This window comes from Papaver somniferum, chromosome 7 (assembly GCF_003573695.1).
Source record: "Papaver somniferum cultivar HN1 chromosome 7, ASM357369v1, whole genome shotgun sequence".
NCBI lineage: Eukaryota > Viridiplantae > Streptophyta > Magnoliopsida > Ranunculales > Papaveraceae > Papaver > Papaver somniferum.
In genome coordinates, this window is record NC_039364.1 from 62582386 (window position 1) to 62596220 (window position 13835).

The following is a 13835-nucleotide window of genomic DNA, read 5'->3' on the forward strand; positions in this document are numbered from 1 at the left end:
TATCTGACATCGACGCCTTGGGAGACGAGTGACACTTGAAATAATGGAGATTCCTTGGATCTTAGTGGGTGGCGCTTATAATAGAAGCGTCAAGACAGAAGATTTCGGAGTTAAGTCCAACCTGTCTCTCTTTAGGATTGAATTCTCCATGAAATTATCAGCAAAGAGACCGCTAATACCAAAATGGAATATCAAGTTTGGTCACTTTGAACCAATTTCATTACATGGATTGGCTTGTTCGAGCGGTCTAGCATCGGGATAAGAACAAAGAAGGGTTTAAGATGGGTAGAGCGATGTCTAGCCCCGCTCTAACCGCTGAATCAAGTAGGTCCTTAGTCTAAAGTCGAGAACAAAAAACGAAGCATAAACCGACCCTTTTTTGGTCGAGTTGGGTTCCTGAGCCCTCAATACTAACAGGAAGGATACATGGCTGATAACCGCATTGAATGAACTCTTTTATTTTCTTTTATTCCACTATTTATATTGTTGGCTTCGTGCAGATAGATGTTTGTCGAGGGAGATTGGTGCTCCTTGAGGTATGCCTTTCCCAGGCCAAGATTCTCAATAGTCTCTATTGTCAAACCAACGGTGAATGCTCTCAAAACCCGAGCTCTTGTTGTCAAAATTCCGGCTGATGGGTTGAAGAATGCAACTTGAAGATTCAGAGGAGTCACAGTCCAATGGCTGTCAATAGATGCAACTCGAAGAGCAAAAACGTGAGACTAGTGATCTTGGAGTTGGGTTTTCCTATCGATGCTTAGGAACCTGCTCTGAGTTATGTTTCTCCCCATTATAAAGTTGCAGCAAATTCATCTTGTGGGTGGAAGTACTTGGGATTGGGTTTTGGTACTCCTCAACAAGATCTAACTTAAGATCTTGATGCCACAGCTCTAACTAAGAATGAAGAGAACCTCACACGTATAACCATCAGTCTAGAGAAGAACAACAAAGAGGAAGATAACGGAATGTACATGGTCTTCTTCTTGCTTTCTCAGTCCTTTGATCTTTCCACCTAACCTCTTCAAAGAGAATAGACATTTGTGTTAGAGCATAGCTCGGTTGAACCCACCAAGCGTTGGTATGTCAAGTTTGGTTGTCATATTTTAGTGAGTCAAAACTCATTTAAAGAATCACTTGATTATGTACTAGAGTCAACTTTGTATAGGTTAGCTTCAAAGTATTAGGATATGAGACATTACAAGTATTGCGAAGACTTGAAGAAGTGAAGAAGTAAGGAGCTACAACGACAACATCATCCTTCCACTTGAGGTTAGTGATATTTGACTTGAACTGTTTCATTCCCTAATGTATCTTTTAAGTTGTGCATATTAAAAATGAAACTGCGAAGCATGAATGATTATACTCTAGTTAGACATAGTATTAAGAAATACAATACGAGGTTTATTGCTTAACTATTAAACTTTGTAGATAAGACATCAACATAGTCGTTTGAATGTTATTGTGATTACGTATGGGTATAAGGTGAAGATTTCATCTTAGGAAACAATGTTTTACACTTATTTTAAGGAAGTAAATTCATGAACTTGTTTTGTGAATCGAAAGAGAAATCGCCAGGCATTATTGGTATTGTTATTCATTGCATATATTTTGAACTACCAATATGTGTGATCACTGAAAATGCGGGGGTCTAACAACTTCACCCAATATTTCGATTAGCAATCTGTATGGACTAACTCTAATATACTTTTAAGAGAATCAACTAGACAATCAGACTCAATCTTAATAAAAAGTATATCAAGGAGTATATCTCGATCTCTTGATTTAATCTATACTCAAGCAAATAGAAATCTGCGAGTCTTTATGGATGGTACCAAAGACCAATATCCAAGGATCAATCAATTTCCAATCAACAACCAAAGGTTGGATTTCACAATTGATCGATACAACGCACAACCTATGATATTTCAATTATATAACAAAATATAATGCGGAGTAGAAATAACACAGACACCAGAAGTTTTGTTAACGAGGAAACCGCAAATGCAAAAAAAACCCCGGGACCTAGTCCAAATTGAACACCACACTGTATTAAGCCGCTACAGACACTAGCCTACTACAAACTAACTTCGGTCTGGACTGTAGTTGATCCCCAATAAATCTCACACTGATTCAAGGTACAGTTGCGCTCCTTACGTCTCTGATCCCAGCAGGATGCTACGCAATTGATTCCCTTAGCTGATCTCACCCACAACCAAGAGTTGCTACGACCCAAAGTTGAATACTTGAATAAACAAATCTGTATCACACAGAAAAGTCTACGGTAATAGATAAATCTGTCTCCCACAGATAAACCTACGAGTTTTGTTCCGTCTTTTGATAAAATCAAGGTGAACATGAACTAATCGATAAACCGGACTTATATTCGCGAAGAACAACCTAGAATTATCAATCACCTCACAATAATATTAATCGTATGGTAGCTAAACAAGATATTGTGGAATCACAAACGATGAGACGAAGATGTTTGTGATTTCTTTTTATCTTGACCTATCGGAGATATAATCTCAAGTCAATTCTTTCAATTGAACTCGTACGATAGAAAATGGCAAGATCAGATCGCTCAACCACAAGAGAAGTAGTTTCGTCTGGCATCACAATCCCAATGAAGTCTTTAAGTCGTTAACCTACAGGGTCTCGACAAGAAACCTAAGGTTAAAGGAGAATCGACTCTAGCTAAACCAACTAGTATCATACATGAGGTGTGGGGATTAGTTTTTCCAGTTGCTAGTTTTCTCCTTTATATAGTTTTCAAATCAGGGTTTGCAATCAATGTTAGCTTAGTAACAAAGTATTCAATATTAACCGTTAGATGAAAACCCGATTAGATACAAGCTAATATCTTACAACCGTTGGATCGAAACTTAGCTTGTCATACACAAACGAAATGTGTTTCATTTAGGTTTGAGTAACCGTACCTAAACATGTACACTTAGTTGGTTCACAAATAGTTAACCAATGGTTAGCCATAATAGCACTTCCATATTAACCGTGTTCATCTTCTTCATATCTAGTTCAAATGACTTCAAAAGAACTAGTTGAAGAGTTGTTCAATTGCTTCGGTCTTTATACATAGACACAATTGAAACAAAATCGGTTTGATTCATTTGAATCAATTCATGAACAATATAGCCATGGTTTGCAAAGATTGCATTCCTTATAATTTATTGTTTAAGTTCATGAACTACCGATTTGAGAAAATAACCAGCTTGGGTACGCGTACGGGTATGCGTACCCTAGCAACCGGATTGAGTTGGTTTTGGTTTCCAAACTCAGCAGAATTTTTTAGGTAGAAAAGTTCTGCCAGTACGCGTACCTAAGGTGACTGGTTTACTAGTTTGTAAAAACAAACTCAGTAGAATTTTTCGGGAGGAAAAGTTCCGCCAGTACGCATACGGGTACGCGTACCCAACCTGTTTCCTTCACCAATTCCGTATGCACACATATGCACACACTTGGTTTCCGGTACATGGATTTATACACTAATGTGCGAACACACTATATATGCTTATATCCATAGATGGTTACATAATCTCAACTCTATATTTCAATCATTGAAACATTCTTCTATAATGTTATAATAGTTGTTATTCACAACTATCGTCATCAAAGCAATTTTCAAGAGCTTGAAACGTCATCATGAGTTTCGTCACGGGTGAAGATGAAAGTCGTTAAAGCAAAATCTTACCAACACATATTTCGAGAAATAGATTGGCGAGATAAACTCGGCTCGAAATAGCAAATGTGTATGTATGAAAACCATCATACTTATACGACTTTTGTCTCAAGTGTAGGAGATAGAGTAGATAGACTTTTGAGTAATAGATAAGTTCAAGTCTCCACACACCTTTTCGTCGGATGAAGTTCCACTGGTTCCTTGAGTAGTTCTTCGTCTTCGTAAGATGATCGCGGTGGAGTCTGGAGCTCAAATACACTTAACTATCCTAGTCCGAGACTTGGCTATAAGTAGACTAGAAATCAAGACACATAGTTTTGGCAACTAAATTTGACAAACAAGCTTGAGATAGCAATGCTTGCGAGTTCGACCGAGCAATGCTCTAACAATCTCCCCCTTTGTCAATTTTAGTGATAAAACTATCAATACATATGGATTACAAAATAAATAAAACTTTGTAGCTTCTCGTCCACATGCTTGATCTCCTTGGTGCTTCCACATTACTTGAAAACTTCGTCTTTTCCAAGTACTCCCATGATTCCATAGATGCTCAGTTCAGCATCATAGTTGTTGAAGATCCGTAGCCATAACAATGAGAAAACAAAAGTTCTCGATCATTGTTATACAATGTCATAGTATTATTACACAACATCAAAGTTCAATTGTATTACAACTTTGACAACAATACTATGGTGATATGTATCACTCCCCCTTAGTCAATACTCTCATCTCAACATGAAAACCACTCCCCCTTACATAATGATCCGAAAACCATATATATTTGTAGTGTGAACTACACATTAATTCTCTCCCTTTTTGTCAATAAAGTTGACAAAGGTACGAAAATGGGATCCTAATGAAATTTCCACGGAGATGCTTCAAGACTAAAGAAAAGTACATATCAGCTTTGTTTAGATGCAATCATATAGCCGAGGCTAAATGCATTCATCAAGGAGTTTATACAGATACAAGATAACTCCTAAAATATTCCACAACCACACTCTCCACAAAGATATGGAAATTAAGCGCAAGTTCAAAAGAACTCTCCCCCATTTGATGTCATTCCCGAAGGAACAACAAGAGCGACCTTACTTTTACAAGAAAAAAAGGATTTCTTTGGACATAAAAAATCACAAAGGAAATGATTTTGTATCTAAAATTCTCAATTAAATTAATCACAAAAGAACCTATGATTAATTTAATCGGAATACTCAACCAAGTTAACCACAAACGAATTCATGATTAGTTTAGTTGGAAATGCTCACATAAGAAGACTTATGGAGACGCACATTATATATACATAAAATATGGATCATGGAAGATCAATACTGCGGAATGGACAAAGATTCATTCTATTTTCATCACTATTTGCATAACAACATATAATAGACATAATCTTTGTAGACAAAAATTCATCCTATCTTCCATTAATTATTTGCATAACGATATAATAGGTTCAATTTTTGTTTTGTCAAAAGTTCATCGATATTTTATCAATACATGCATATCGACATATGAAGGAGATAACTTTTGACAACGTATGGGACAATCATAGTTCACGGACGCAAACACACATATCCTATGACATATTGCAATATATAAAACCATAAAGATTAATACTGCAAAAATCATCTTCCAAATCAACTTTAGAATTTAAATAAATAAATCTAAAAATATTGCAAGATGAAAACGTTGGACATAGCTATGTGTACTCACAATAATGGATATTCCAAACCCTAGTTATCCTTCTTAAACAAAAACAAGAATAAAAATTCTCTTAAGAAGTTTCCTAGGCATTAAGATCTTTGAAAAATTCCTTGTCATCCCCGAACTCCTTGTCATCAACAGCCATTGGGACATATGGTTCATGGAGGAAGGAGTCAAACCAATGAACCTTCTTGGTTGAAGTTGTCGAACCAGGGCCTTCTGAATTTCCAGTGATCTTAAAACAAAAGCCTTTATTTGATGAAACTCTTTCTTTGTCTGCTTCAACTCTTCAAGAACATCAGAAAACTTCTGAGAGTTTGAAGGAACAATTCTTGGCTTCCTCACATTCCTTCTTTTTCTTTTCAAAGTTGGAGACAATGGAGATCTCTCTTTTTCCTTAGTGATTGATGGCTTAATAATCATATTGACATCTTTTCCATCAGAAGACATGATGCTTGGAGTATCCATATACGCACGATTTTGTGAGAGGAAATCACAATCAAAACTCAACAAGCAGTCTTAAGATATAACGAGTGTCAGAGAAGGAAAAAGGAATGTAGGGTTTCTAAACCTTTAAAAGGTTTGTGTACGCACAACTCAATCCCTATAAAGAGTGGAATTGTCGATAATAACCCTTTCTTTTTGTTTAAACAGGAAAATCCCTTCCAACATGAAAGAATTCCATACTCAAAAACAAAAAATAAGAAGAAAAAAACAATTTTTTCTTAAAGCCTGAGGTGTGCATGATCTTGTCTTTTTTAATCAGGCACATGAGACAAGATGCACGAGGACAACACAATCAAGTTGTGCTGTGGTGAACAACGATTTGTCCACCATAACCTTTTTGAGAGAAATTCATGGTTCCATGTCTATCAACTGGTTTATACCATACCCTTTCCTTTAGTGGTCTAGACTTCTCTTTGGAAACTAGCTTCTTTGAAGAAGATAAAATCTTACATACCTCAACGGTTTTCTGCGCGAGTTTAAGCTTGTTTGCAAGACGATCCGCTCTTCGTTGAAGGTTGTTTACATATCTAATCTTATGTTTATACTTGAAACACTTTGAAAGTTCATGACCCTTGAGTGAACAATAAGATCATGTCAACGCATAAGCTGGTTCAGGTGCTTGTGATATGAAAGCTGCTAGGCACATGGTAGATCCTGAAACATTAGACAAAGAGTTTCCAACAGAGGGGTCAATTGATTCTTCCATCTTGATTGGGTTCTCTTATAAAAGATTATCAATATTGATGTATGTATTGCTACAATTATCAAAATCAATATTTTCACGTAGAAGAGCAACACTTGAATTTTTGTCTTCATCAGAATCATAATTGTCAGACATCTCATCAAGTGTTGCAGCAAGACCTTTGTTTCCAGTGTATTTTCTGCGATTTGGATACTCGTTTTCAAATGACCAAAACCCTTACACTTAAAGCACTGAGGCATATCCTCATCATCATTTTCATATGTGTCCCTGTTTTTAGGAGGAATACGATTATGGGGTTTTACTGGGCTTATCTCTGGAGAACCGTTTACTTATCTTCAAAAGAAGATTTCTAAACTATCTTGTGATCCTCGAGACTGATTTTTCAAGATCTTCATCTGATGAATCAGTCTCAGAGTGATTATCTTCAGAGATATACACATTTTTACTTTTATCAAGTAATTTTGTGTCTTTTTGTGCTTTGGACGCAACATTCTTGCTAGATTTGGATGTATGCTCATGATCAAAGATATTTAGCTTCCAAACCAAAGTATTTATGGAGAGGGTATCAAGGTTATTTCCCTCAACGATGGCATACTTCTTAGAATCGTATCTAGATGGCAGCGGTCTGAGAATTTTCATCACAATGTCCTTTTCAGGAATAGTCTTACACAATGCAAAAGATGCATTAACAATTTCAGACACTTTGTGATTAAACTCATCAAATGAATCTTCATCTGCCATACTTCCCAATCAGAATTTAGGTTTTGAAGCCTGGCTTCCTTTTCACTGGTATTCCCTTCAAATACGGTTTCTAAGATATCCCAAGCATCTTTAAACCTAGGGAAATTAGACACATGGTGCTGAAGATTGGGGGTAATGGCATGTATGATGACATTCAAATCGTCGGAGTTTTGCTTTGCAACAAGTATCTCTGCAGCATCGTATTCACCAATATTCTTTGGAACAGTAGCGTTACCTATTGCCACAACGGGAGCATCATAGCATTAACTACATATACCCATGATTGAAAATCACGCGATTGAAGAAAAGCTCGCATAGCAATTTTCCACCATAAGTAGTTTGAGCCATCGAAGACTGGTGGTACGTTAATTGAGATAACACCTCTGTCCATAGAGTCAGATCGCTACAAACACAGACTTTTAAGGTCTTGAACATGTTTGCCTGCTCTGATACCAATTGCAGGGGTCTAACAACCTCACCCAATATTTCGATTAGCAATCTGTATGGACTAACTCTAATATACTTTTAAGAGAATCAACTAGACAGTCAGACTCAATCTTAATAAAAAATATATCAAAGAGTTAATATCTCGATCTCTTGATTTAATCTATACTCAAGCAAATAAAAATATGCGAGTCTTTATTAAATACAAGATATATAAACTTGGATGGTAACAAAGACCAATATCCAAGGATCAATCAATATCCAATCAACAACCAAAGGTTGGATTTCACAATTGATCGATACAACGCACAACTTGTGATATTTCAATTATATAACAAAATATAATGCGGAATAGAAATAACACAGACACCAGAAGTTTTGTTAACGAGGAAACCGCAAATGTAGAAAAACCCCGGGACCTAGTCCAGATTGAGCACCACACTGTATTAAGCCGCTACAAACACTAGCCTACTACAAACTAACTTCCGTCTGGACTGTAGTTGAACCCCAATCAATCTCACACTGATTCAAGGTATAGTTTCGCTCCTTACGTCTCTGATCCCAGCAATATGCTACGCACTTGATTCCCTTAGCTGATCTCACCCACAACCAAGAGTTGCTACGACGCAAAATCGAAGACTTGAATAAACAAATCTGCATCACACAGAAAAGTCCACGGTAATAGATAAATCTGTCTCCCACAGATAAACCTACGAGTTTTGTTCCATCTTTTGATAAAATCAAGGTGAACATGAACTAATCGATAACCCGGACTTATATTCCCGAAGAACGGCCTAGAATTATCAATCAACTCACAACAATCTTAATCGTATGGTAGCGAAACAAGATATTGTGTAATCACAAACGATGAAACGAAGATGTTTGTGATTTCTTTTTATCTTTCCCTATCGGAGATATAATCTCAAGTCAATTCTTTCAATTGAGCTCGTACGATAGAAATTGGCAAGATCAGACCGCTCAACTACAAGAGAAGTAGTTTCGTCTGGCTTCACAATCCTAATGAAGTCTTTAAGTCGTTAACCTACAGGGTCTCGAGAAGAAACCTAAGGTTAAAGGAGAATAGACTCTAGCTAAACCAACTAGTATCATACATGAGGTGTGAGGATGAGTTTTTCCAGTTGCTAGAGTTCTCCTTTATATAGTTTCCAAATCAGGGTTTGCAATCAACGTTAGCTTAGTAATAAAGCATTCAATATTCACCGTTAGATGAAAACCTGATTAAATACAAGCTAATATCTTTCAACCGTTGGATCGAAACTTAGCTTGTCATACACAAATGAAATATATTTCATTTAGGTTTGAGTAACCGTACCTAAATTTGTACACTTAGTTGGTTCACAAATAGTTAACCAATGGTTAGCCATAAGAGCACTTCCATATTAACCGTATTCATCTTCTTCATCTCTAGTTCAAATGACTTCAAAAGAACTAGTTAAAGAGTTGTTCAATTGCTTAGGTATTTATACATAGATACAATTGAACCAAAATCGGTTTGATTCATTTGAATCAATTCATGAACAATATAGCGATGGTTTGCAAAGATTGCATTCCTTATAATTTATTGTTTAAGTTCATGAACTGTCGATTTGAGAAAATAACCAACTTGGGTACACGTACGAGTATGCGTACCTTAGCAACCAAATTGAGTTGGTTTTGGTTTCCAAACTCAGCTGAATTTTTCGGGTAGAAAAGTTCCGCCAGTACGTGTAATTGGTTACTAGTTTGTAAACTACAAACTCGGCAGAATTTTCCGGGAAGAAAAGTTCCGCCATTACGCGTACGGGTACGCGTACCCAACCTGTCTCCTTCACCACTTCCGTATGCACACACTTGGTTTCCGATACATGGATTTATACACTAATGTGCAAACACACTATATATGCTTATATCCATAGATGGTTACATAATCTCAACTCTACATTTCAATCATTGAAACATTCTTCTATAATGTTATAATAGTCGTTATTCACAACTATCGTCATCAAAGCAATTTTCAAGAGATTGAAACGTCATCATGACTTTCGTCACGGGTGAAGATGAAAATGGTTAAAACGAAAGCTTACCAACACATATTTCGAGAAATAGATATGCGAGATAAACTCGACTTGAAATAGCAAATGTGTATGTATGAAAACTATCATACTTATACGACTTTTGTCTCAAGAGTAGGAGATAGAATAGATAGACTTTTGAGTGATAGATAAGTTTAAGTCTCCAGATACCTTTTATTCGGATGAATTTCCACTGGTTCCTTGAGTAGTTCTTTGTCTTCGTAAGATGATCGCCGTGGATTATGGAGATCAACTACACTTAATTATCCTAGTCCGAGACTTAGCTATAAGTAGACTAGAAATCAAGACATATAGTTTTGGAAACTAAATTTGACAAACAAGCTTGAGATAGAAAAGCTTGCGAGTTCGACCGAGCTATGCTCTAATAGTATAAGCTTGCCTGACTGTGAGACCTACTAGTTGAACAAAGGCGTTTTTCGTAGTTCAAGATCTGATTGACCATGAATTTCGTATAATAAGTGAGCAGAACCAGGTTGTTAGATAGAGCATTTCGTAACTGCCATTAGATCATTCCGTCGTTCGTGCTCCCCTTGATAAAGGGCCAAAAGTAGTGCAGAGTCATGTATGATCCCATTTGTTAGCCTTTAGATATCCATGATGCAATACATTTTGTTGGTACGCTGGTCCAGTGGTGTAGCAGTAACCGTGCTATTGTGATAGTGATCCCCCGCCTTGACCATGGGTGATTCTTAAATGGTTGACGAAATACGAGGTGAAACGTTTATTGGCATGACGTCTATGGTTGTTGAATGAGACACGCATACTTACAGGGCTCTCGCTTGTGAACTAATCTAGATTTCCACGTGAACTTGCTTTTTGGTCGGCGGAGAACTTTCTTGCCCTTTTTTGGCCCATTTCGATGGGCAAAGAAATTCTCTCTGCACTACAACCACTTCCTCTACTCGCTATAGAACGGAGTACCTGCATATCCACACAAGACCCGAGTAGGCGGGCCAAGGTCCTATGAGGTACCCACTATTCGGAGTATCGTCACAAATAAAATGTGTCTGTCAGGTTCGGTTCTTCTTAGTTGGGTTGGTCGGAAGTTCTTCTTTAGTCACGAATGGTGGAAGTTGTAACAAGGTAGCCGTAGGGGAACCTGTGGCTGGATCAATTGGTAGCTGGACCGAATATTAATCAATTGGTAGCTGGATCGAATATTAAATTAATGAAAATATTGATTGCTGGATCCATATAAAAGTTATTGGTGTTTGAACCTGTTCCGAATTATGTTATGCAGAGCATTAGGTTCAAAAGCCTAATTTGATCGATGAATGATTTATCAGTGATTGAGTGAGGACCAACCATGAATAAGAGAGACCGATCATGGTGGTGATGGACATACCATGTTGCGTCCATATGCTTGACCGAGCATTCACCAAAGTCAGTTGCATATCAGTTGGTGAAAGGACGATTAATCAGTGTTTTAACCATAATTAAAATAGTGCTTAATTGAGCATTAGGTAGTAAAACCTAATTATGGAAAGAGGAGGACTGACCATGGGGTGTAGAAACCGGCCCGTAGTGGTTGTAAGACCATCAGACGTTGAATGGATTATCTTCCAAGTCGTTGGAAAAAGTTTGAACCAAATATGAACTCCAGAAGATTAATTAGGTCATTAATCAATGATGCAGGAGAGACCGACTTTCGGCAAGCAAAGAGCCGACCATGGTGGCATGCTCGTCTCACTATGTTGTCCCTGGACCAATCCTGAGAATTTTGGTATTTTTTGATGGTCCATCGAGCATTATTTCATCATTTTATGAAGAATTTGAGTTTGACTGAAACTCTTAATTTTGCTTGAAAGACAAACTGTTGGAAATATTAAAATGATATTATTTTTAATATTTTCTTATGGTTGAAAGTCATAATGATTGCAAGACCACTTGCTTTGCTAGCCATATGGTCCATGAAGCAATATTTGAAAAAAATATGGAAATCAAGAGTTGTGATCGAAAGACGAAGTCCTTCAAAGAGGAAACCGCCTAAAATAATAATAATAATTTTTAAAAAATAAAATAAAAGGGAAAAGAGTGGGGACCGGCCAAAACCGGCGGCATGTCGTGCCGCATGGCTTCCTTTATTTTTATTATTTTATTGTTATTTTATCTCTCTTCCTTTTCTTGTTTTGATACAACTTCCATATCCTTGTTCTTCCATATTTTTGGATGCTCCTCTGGGCATTATTACTAAATACACTCGTGCATTTTACTCGGGGCAGGGGGTGCCCCTTATGCCTGAAAGGTGAATATTCATTACTATTCCATGGAATTCATCTGAGAAAAGCCATGAATCTGTGTAAGTGAATATTAAGGTATAATTACTGTATTTTTCTAGGAATTCAACCGATGAATATAACACTAGATTCAATTAATAAGTCGCTCTATACTAGCAGACAATCTGTCTAGGAGCATTTAATTAATCAGATATGAGTCGACAACCATCTTATCTGAATATTATTCTGGGGAAGTTCAAACACCAAAGATGCATTCTGAATTCAAACAAGAAACGTTGAGCCTTTTCAGCTTAGCTGTAAACATGAAATATTGAAGGTTCTACTCCAGAAGCCCTAATATTGCCGTTACATATTATTACATTTGATGAGGTTACAGAATTGCAACCCAGTTCTCTTGCAGAAGGTGAAGACATGAATTTGTTATAATTCTAATGCTGATCAGAGATACATACTTGCTGATGTGATTTTACGGATCCAACCTTCGTCCATCAACACATGGTGACGCCCTTTCTTCTACAAAATCCGAGTAACAATGAATTTAAAGCTAATCTTCTCGTGTCTTGTTCTTCTTATAAAGTTCTATATTCTTACCAAAATGAGAGTATTCTGAAATACGAAACTTCACCATTCACAATTTTAATTTGAATCGTTAATTTTCGAAGGCTGATACTCAAAATGGTAGATGATTATTTTATACGTCTCGGAATGCAATAATTTTTGGTTGGAGTGTAGAGCTTTATAAGAGGAATATATCATGAAAGCCTTATCTTAAAATTCACACTTAAGTTTTGCCAAAAATAAAATAAAAAAATGAAGTCATCATGTCATGATAATATCATTTCAACCATGTTATCGGATTCTTCCGGTAGATGGGCTCTTATTGGTCCCTTTGTAGTATCCTTCGGGTCCGGGTTCTCGAGAATTAGCAATATTTATGCATACTGATGCTTGTTTGTTATCATCGAGAGTCTCAAAATAAAAATAAAAGTTGTAATCTCGGTAAGACACCAACTAAAAATCATGTAATACAGACGTATAACCAATTAGAATAGAATAAAATAAAAGTAGATATTAAAACAATTCCATATTTTTATGAAGTAGTAGTATTCGATTTTGGTCCGCGAGTGTGTCTGATAGTGATTCCATGAAAACTCTCTGAATACAGCTGTATTCCAGATTAACTGCATCGTCAGCTCCCCCCCCACCCCCCCCTTCTTTTATCAGCATTTTCCCATTCGTCCTCTCTCCCTCCGTCTCTCTTCCTTTAGAACTTCCTTTATTATTAGTTTGTTCGTTCCCTTTACTTAACTCTCTCTAGTCTATCTTCCCCAGTTACATGGTCATCATCACTTTCTTCATTCAACTTTCTGTTAGGCTCCATTCGTAACACCAAATTAGGGTTCACCTTTGGATATTCATAATTCCCATCCCAATTTTTGCTAATCATAATTGATCAGCTTTTCTTTTTTCTTTGCCCAAAAAAGTAACTTCAATTTTTCCCTTCAAAAGATATTTTCAGAGAAAAACTACTACCTAAATAACCAATTTTCTCCCCTTTTCTTTTTACTGGTGGGTCTAAACATATCAAAGGCTTCCAACTTCAAAGAATAACCTTATTATAATTATGGGTTTGCTAGTGAGTAATACTACTACTACTACTAGTTAATAGCAAAGGAATTTTAGGATTTTTTTTTTTTTTTTTTTTTTTT

General features: G+C 36.6%; 1 protein-coding gene across 4 annotated transcripts in view; it reads left to right on the forward strand.

Moving 5' to 3' along the window:
- The first annotated feature begins 13346 nt into the window (after positions 1–13346).
- LOC113297457 overlaps positions 13347–13835 on the forward strand; it is a 4489-nt gene continuing 4000 nt past the window's right edge. For all 4 annotated transcript variants that reach the window (XM_026545930.1, XM_026545928.1, XM_026545931.1 and 1 more), the window contains exon 1: positions 13347–13762. The gene's annotated coding sequence lies outside the window, so the exon portion shown is untranslated. The remainder of the gene's footprint in view (positions 13763–13835) is intronic.